Source organism: Phyllobates terribilis, unplaced genomic scaffold, assembly GCF_046119375.1.
Source record: "Phyllobates terribilis strain yellow unplaced genomic scaffold, ASM4611937v1 Scaffold_21__1_contigs__length_20361869, whole genome shotgun sequence".
Classification (NCBI taxonomy): Eukaryota; Metazoa; Chordata; class Amphibia; order Anura; family Dendrobatidae; genus Phyllobates; species Phyllobates terribilis.
This window is the reverse complement of record NW_027362781.1, coordinates 5333436-5341678: the sequence shown is the minus strand read 5'-3', so window position 1 is coordinate 5341678 and position 8243 is coordinate 5333436.

Below are 8243 nucleotides of genomic sequence, written 5' to 3'. Positions count from 1 at the left end.
TTAAGAATGCTTCGGAACTCTTCCATTGTTCTCGGAATTCTGCTGAAGTTTTGAAGTTTAAAAATGCTTCGGAATTCTTCCATTGTTCTCGGAATTCCGCTGACGCTTAAAAATGCTTCACAACTCTTCTATTGTTCTCAGAATTCCGCTGACTTTTAAAAATGCTTCAGAACTCTTCCATTGTTCTTGGAATTCCGCTGACGTTTAAAAATGCTTCGGAACACTTCCATTGTTCTCGGAATTCCGCTGACGCTTAAAATTGCTTCACAACTCTTCTATTGTTCTCGGAATTCCGCTGTCTTTTAAAAATGCTTCACAACTCTTCCATTGTTCTCGGAATTCCGTTGAAGTTTAAAAATGCTTCGGAACTCTTCCAGTGTTCGCAGAATTCCGCTGACGTTTAAAAATGCTTCGGAAATCTTCCATTGTTTTCAAAATTCTGCTGACGTTTAAAAATGCTTCAGAACTCTTCCATTGTTCTCGGAATTCCGCTGACGTTTAAAAATGCTTCGGAACTCTTCCATTGTTCTCGGAATTGCGGTGAAGTTTAAAAATCCTTCGGAACGCTTACATTGTTCTCAGAATTCCGCTGAAGTTTAAACATGCTTTGGTACACTTCTATTGTTCTCGGAATTCTGCTGAAGTTTAAGAATGCTTCGGAACTCTTCCTTTGTTCTCGGAATTCCGCTGATGTTTAAAAATGATTCGGAACACTTCCATTGTTCTCGGAATTCCGCTGACGCTTAAAATTGCTTCACAACTCTTCTATTGTTCTCGGAATTCCGCTGACTTTTAAAAATGCTTCGAAACTCTTCCATTGTTCTCGGAATTCCGCTGAAGTTTAAGAATGCTTCGGAACTCTTCCATTGTTCTCAGAATTCTGCTGAAGTTTAAAAATGCTTCAGAACTCTTCCATTGTTCTCGGAATTCCGCTGACGTTTAAAAATGCTTCACAACTCTTCCACTTTTCTCGGAATTCCGCTGTCTTTTAAAAATGCTTCACAACTCTTCCATTGTTCTCGGAATTCCGCTGACTTTTAAAAATGCTTCACAACTCTTCCATTGTTCTCGGAATTCCGCTGACTTTTAAAAATGCTTCGGAACTCTTCCATTGTTCTCAGAATTCCGCTGACGTTTAAAAATGATTCGGAAATCTTCCATTGTTTTCAAAATTCCGCTGACGTTTAAAAATGCTTCAGAACTCTTCCATTGTTCTCGGAATTCTTCTGAAGTTTTGAAGTTTAAAAATGCTTCGGAATTCTTCCATTGTTCTCGGAATTCCGCTGACGCTTAAAAATGCTTCACAACTCTCCTATTGTTCTCAGAATTCCGCTGACTTTTAAAAATGCTTCGGAACTCTTCCATTGCTGTCGGAATTCCGCTGACGCTTAAAATTGCTTCAAAACTGTTCCATTGTTCTCGGAATTCCGCTGAAGTTTAAGAATGCTTCAGAACTCTTCCATTGTTCTCAGAATTCTGCTGAAGTTTAAAAATGCTTCGGAACTCTTCCATTGTTCTCAGAATTCCGCTGACGCTTAAAAATGCTTCACAACTCTTCTATTGTTCTCGGAATTCCGCTGACATTTAAAAATGCTTCGGAACTCTTCCATTGTTCTCAGAATTCCGCTGACGCTTAAAAATGCTTCACAACTCTTCCATTGTTCTCGGAATTCTGCTGACTTTTAAAAATGCTTCGGAACTCTTCGATTGTTCTCCAAATTCCGCTGAAGTTTAAAAATGCTTCGGAACTCTTCCAGTGTTCGCAGAATTCCGCTGACGTTTAAAAATGCTTCGGAAATCTTCCATTGTTTTCAAAATTCCGCTGACGTTTAAAAATGCTTCAGAACTCTTCCATTGTTCTCGGAATTCCGCTGACGTTTAAAAATGCTTTGGAACTCGTCCATTGTTCTCGGAATTCCGGTGAAGTTTAAAAATGCTTCGGAACGCTTACATTGTTCTCAGAATTCCGCTGAAGTTTAAACATGCTTTGGTACCCTTCTATTGTTCTCGGAATTCTGCTGACTTTTAAAAATGCTTCGGAACTCTTCCATTGTTCTCGGAATTCCGCTGACTTTTAAAAATGCTTCGGAACTCTTCCATTGTTCTCGGAATTCCGCTTAAGTTTTGAAGTTTAAAAATGCTTCGGAATTCTTCCATTGTTCTCGGAATTCCGCTGATGCTTAAAAATGCTTCACAACTCTTCTATTGTTCTCAGAATTCCGCTGACTTTTAAAAATGCTTCAGAACTCTTCCATTGTTCTCGGAATTCCGCTGACGTTTAAAAATGCTTCGGAACTCTTCCATTGTTCTCGGAATTCCGCTGACGCTTAAAATTGCTTCACAACTCTTCTATTGTTCTTGGAATTCCGCTGACTTTTAAAAATGCTTCGAAACTCTTCCATTGTTCTCGGAATTCTGCTGAAGTTTAAGAATGCTTCGGAACTCTTCCATTGTTCTCAGAATTCTTCTGAAGTTTAAAAATGCTTCGGAACTCTTCCATTGTTCTCGGAATTCCGCTGATGCTTAAAAATGCTTCACAACTCTTCCATTGTTCTCGGTATTCCGCTGACTTTTAAAAATGCTTCTGAACTCTTCCATTGTTCTCGGAATTCCGCTGAAGTTTAAGTATGCTTCGGAACTCTTCCATTGTTCTCGGAATTCTGCTGAAGTTTAAAAATGCTTCGGAACTCTTCCATTGTTCTCAGAATTCCGCTGACATTTAAAAATGCTTCGGAACTCTTCCATTGTTCTCGGAATTCCGCTGACATTTAAAAAGCCTTCAGAACTCTTCCATTGTTCTCGGAATTCCGCTGACGTTTAAAAATGCTTCGGAACTCTTCCTTTGTTCTTGGAATTCCACTGACGTTTTAAAATGCTTCACAACTCTTCCATTGTTCTCGGAATTCCGCTGACTTTTAAAATTGCTTCGGAACTCTTTGATTGTTCTCCAAATTCCGCTGAAGTTTAAAAATGCTTCGGAACTCTTCCAGTGTTCGCAGAATTCCGCTGACGTTTAAAAATGCTTCGGAAATCTTCCATTGTTTTCAAAATCCGCTGACGTTTAAAATTGCTTCAGAACTCTTCCATTGTTCTCGGAATTCCGCTGACATTTAAAAATGCTTCGGAACTCTTCCATTGTTCTGGTATTCCGCTGACGTTTAAAAATGCTTCACAACTCTTCCTTTGTTCTCGGTATTCCGCTGACTTTTAAAAATGCTTCAGAACTCTTCCATTGTTCTCGCAATTCCGCTGAAGTTTAAGTATGCTTCGGAACTCTTCCATTGTTCTCGGAATTCTGCTGAAGTTTAAAAATGCTTCGGAACTCTTCCATTGTACTCAGAATTCCGCTGACATTTAAAAATGCTTCGGAACTCTTCCATTGTTCTCGGAATTCTGCTCAAGTTTTGAAGTTTAAAAATGCTTCGGAATTTTTCCATTGTTCTCGGAATTCCGCTGACGCTTAAAAATGCTTCACAACTCTTCCATTGTTCTCGGCATTCCGCTGACTTTTAAAAATGCTTCGGAACTCTTCCAGTGTTCGCAGAATTCCGCTGACGTTTAAAAATGCTTCGGAAATCTTCCATTGTTTTCAAAATTCCGCTGACGTTTAAAAATGCTTCAGAACTCTTCCATTGTTCTCGGAATTCCGCTGACTTTTAAAAATGCTTCGGAACTCTTCCATTGTTTTGGTATTCCGCTGACGTTTAAAAATGCTTCACAACTCTTCCATTGTTCTGGGTATTCCGCTGACTTTTAAAAATGCTTCTGAACTCTTCCATTGTTCTCGGAATTCTGCTGAAGTTTAAGTATGCTTCGGAACTCTTCCATTGTTCTCGGAATTCTGCTGAAGTTTAAAAATGCTTCGGAACTCTTCAATTGTTCTCGGAATTCCGCTGATGCTTAAAAATGCTTCACAACTCTTCCATTGTTCTCGGTATTCCGCTGACTTTTAAAAATGCTTCTGAACTCTTCCATTGTTCTCGGAATTCCGCTGAAGTTTAAGTATGCTTCGGAACTCTTCCATTGTTCTCGGAATTTTGCTGAAGTTTAAAAATGCTTCGGAACTCTTCCATTGTTCTCAGAATTCCGCTGACATTTAAAAATGCTTCGGAACTCTTCCATTGTTCTCGGAATTCCGCTGACATTTAAAAAGCCTTCAGAACTCTTCCATTGTTCTCGGAATTCCGCTGACGTTTAAAAATGCTTCGGAACTCTTCCTTTGTTCTTGCAATTCCACTGACGTTTAAAAATGCTTCACAACTCTTCCATTGTTCTCGGAATTCCACTGACTTTTAAAATTGCTTCGGAACTCTTCGATTGTTCTCCAAAGTCCGCTGAAGTTTAAAAATGCTTCGGAACTCTTCCAGTGTTTGCAGAATTCCGCTGACGTTTAAAAATGCTTCGGAAATCTTCCATTGTTTTCAAAATCCGCTGACGTTTAAAAATGCTTCAGAACTCTTCCATTGTTCTCGGAATTCCGCTGACGTTTAAAAATGCTTCGGAACTCTTCCATTGTTCTCGGAATTGCGGTGAAGTTTAAAAATGCTTCGGAACGCTTACATTGTTCTCAGAATTCCGCTGAAGTTTAAACATGCTTTGGTACCCTTCTATTGTTCTCGGAATTCCGCTGACTTTTAAAAATGCTTCGGAACTCTTCCATTGTTCTCGGAATTCCGCTGAAGTTTTGAAGTTTAAAAATGCTTCGGAATTTTTCCATTGTTCTCGGAATTCCGCTGACGCTTAAAAATGCTTCACAACTCTTCCATTGTTCTCGGAATTCCGCTGACTTTTAAAAATGCTTCGGAACTCTTCAAGTGTTTGCAGAATTCCGCTGACGTTTAAAAATGCTTCGGAACTGTTCCATTGTTCTCGGAATTCTGCTGACTTTTAAAAATGCTTCGGAACTCTTCCATTGCTCTCGGAATTCCGCTGACTTTTAAAAATGCTTCGGAACTCTTCCATTGTTCTCGGAATTCCGCTGAAGTTTAAGAATGCTTCGGAACTCTTCCATTGTTCTCGGAATTCTGCTGAAGTTTTGAAGTTTAAAAATGCTTCGGAATTCTTCCATTGTTCTCGGAATTCCGCTGACGCTTAAAAATGCTTCACAACTCTTCTATTGTTCTCAGAATTCCGCTGACTTTTAAAAATGCTTCAGAACTCTTCCATTGTTCTTGGAATTCCGCTGACGTTTAAAAATGCTTCGGAACACTTCCATTGTTCTCGGAATTCCGCTGACGCTTAAAATTGCTTCACAACTCTTCTATTGTTCTCGGAATTCCGCTGTCTTTTAAAAATGCTTCACAACTCTTCCATTGTTCTCGGAATTCCGTTGAAGTTTAAAAATGCTTCGGAACTCTTCCAGTGTTCGCAGAATTCCGCTGACGTTTAAAAATGCTTCGGAAATCTTCCATTGTTTTCAAAATTCTGCTGACGTTTAAAAATGCTTCAGAACTCTTCCATTGTTCTCGGAATTCCGCTGACGTTTAAAAATGCTTCGGAACTCTTCCATTGTTCTCGGAATTGCGGTGAAGTTTAAAAATCCTTCGGAACGCTTACATTGTTCTCAGAATTCCGCTGAAGTTTAAACATGCTTTGGTACACTTCTATTGTTCTCGGAATTCTGCTGAAGTTTAAGAATGCTTCGGAACTCTTCCTTTGTTCTCGGAATTCCGCTGATGTTTAAAAATGATTCGGAACACTTCCATTGTTCTCGGAATTCCGCTGACGCTTAAAATTGCTTCACAACTCTTCTATTGTTCTCGGAATTCCGCTGACTTTTAAAAATGCTTCGAAACTCTTCCATTGTTCTCGGAATTCCGCTGAAGTTTAAGAATGCTTCGGAACTCTTCCATTGTTCTCAGAATTCTGCTGAAGTTTAAAAATGCTTCAGAACTCTTCCATTGTTCTCGGAATTCCGCTGACGTTTAAAAATGCTTCACAACTCTTCCACTTTTCTCGGAATTCCGCTGTCTTTTAAAAATGCTTCACAACTCTTCCATTGTTCTCGGAATTCCGCTGACTTTTAAAAATGCTTCACAACTCTTCCATTGTTCTCGGAATTCCGCTGACTTTTAAAAATGCTTCGGAACTCTTCCATTGTTCTCAGAATTCCGCTGACGTTTAAAAATGATTCGGAAATCTTCCATTGTTTTCAAAATTCCGCTGACGTTTAAAAATGCTTCAGAACTCTTCCATTGTTCTCGGAATTCTTCTGAAGTTTTGAAGTTTAAAAATGCTTCGGAATTCTTCCATTGTTCTCGGAATTCCGCTGACGCTTAAAAATGCTTCACAACTCTCCTATTGTTCTCAGAATTCCGCTGACTTTTAAAAATGCTTCGGAACTCTTCCATTGCTGTCGGAATTCCGCTGACGCTTAAAATTGCTTCAAAACTGTTCCATTGTTCTCGGAATTCCGCTGAAGTTTAAGAATGCTTCAGAACTCTTCCATTGTTCTCAGAATTCTGCTGAAGTTTAAAAATGCTTCGGAACTCTTCCATTGTTCTCAGAATTCCGCTGACGCTTAAAAATGCTTCACAACTCTTCTATTGTTCTCGGAATTCCGCTGACATTTAAAAATGCTTCGGAACTCTTCCATTGTTCTCAGAATTCCGCTGACGCTTAAAAATGCTTCACAACTCTTCCATTGTTCTCGGAATTCTGCTGACTTTTAAAAATGCTTCGGAACTCTTCGATTGTTCTCCAAATTCCGCTGAAGTTTAAAAATGCTTCGGAACTCTTCCAGTGTTCGCAGAATTCCGCTGACGTTTAAAAATGCTTCGGAAATCTTCCATTGTTTTCAAAATTCCGCTGACGTTTAAAAATGCTTCAGAACTCTTCCATTGTTCTCGGAATTCCGCTGACGTTTAAAAATGCTTTGGAACTCGTCCATTGTTCTCGGAATTCCGGTGAAGTTTAAAAATGCTTCGGAACGCTTACATTGTTCTCAGAATTCCGCTGAAGTTTAAACATGCTTTGGTACCCTTCTATTGTTCTCGGAATTCTGCTGACTTTTAAAAATGCTTCGGAACTCTTCCATTGTTCTCGGAATTCCGCTGACTTTTAAAAATGCTTCGGAACTCTTCCATTGTTCTCGGAATTCCGCTTAAGTTTTGAAGTTTAAAAATGCTTCGGAATTCTTCCATTGTTCTCGGAATTCCGCTGATGCTTAAAAATGCTTCACAACTCTTCTATTGTTCTCAGAATTCCGCTGACTTTTAAAAATGCTTCAGAACTCTTCCATTGTTCTCGGAATTCCGCTGACGTTTAAAAATGCTTCGGAACTCTTCCATTGTTCTCGGAATTCCGCTGACGCTTAAAATTGCTTCACAACTCTTCTATTGTTCTTGGAATTCCGCTGACTTTTAAAAATGCTTCGAAACTCTTCCATTGTTCTCGGAATTCTGCTGAAGTTTAAGAATGCTTCGGAACTCTTCCATTGTTCTCAGAATTCTTCTGAAGTTTAAAAATGCTTCGGAACTCTTCCATTGTTCTCGGAATTCCGCTGATGCTTAAAAATGCTTCACAACTCTTCCATTGTTCTCGGTATTCCGCTGACTTTTAAAAATGCTTCTGAACTCTTCCATTGTTCTCGGAATTCCGCTGAAGTTTAAGTATGCTTCGGAACTCTTCCATTGTTCTCGGAATTCTGCTGAAGTTTAAAAATGCTTCGGAACTCTTCCATTGTTCTCAGAATTCCGCTGACATTTAAAAATGCTTCGGAACTCTTCCATTGTTCTCGGAATTCCGCTGACATTTAAAAAGCCTTCAGAACTCTTCCATTGTTCTCGGAATTCCGCTGACGTTTAAAAATGCTTCGGAACTCTTCCTTTGTTCTTGGAATTCCACTGACGTTTTAAAATGCTTCACAACTCTTCCATTGTTCTCGGAATTCCGCTGACTTTTAAAATTGCTTCGGAACTCTTTGATTGTTCTCCAAATTCCGCTGAAGTTTAAAAATGCTTCGGAACTCTTCCAGTGTTCGCAGAATTCCGCTGACGTTTAAAAATGCTTCGGAAATCTTCCATTGTTTTCAAAATCCGCTGACGTTTAAAATTGCTTCAGAACTCTTCCATTGTTCTCGGAATTCCGCTGACATTTAAAAATGCTTCGGAACTCTTCCATTGTTCTGGTATTCCGCTGACGTTTAAAAATGCTTCACAACTCTTCCTTTGTTCTCGGTATTCCGCTGACTTTTAAAAATGCTTCAGAACTCTTCCATTGTTCTCGCAATTCCGCTGAAGTTT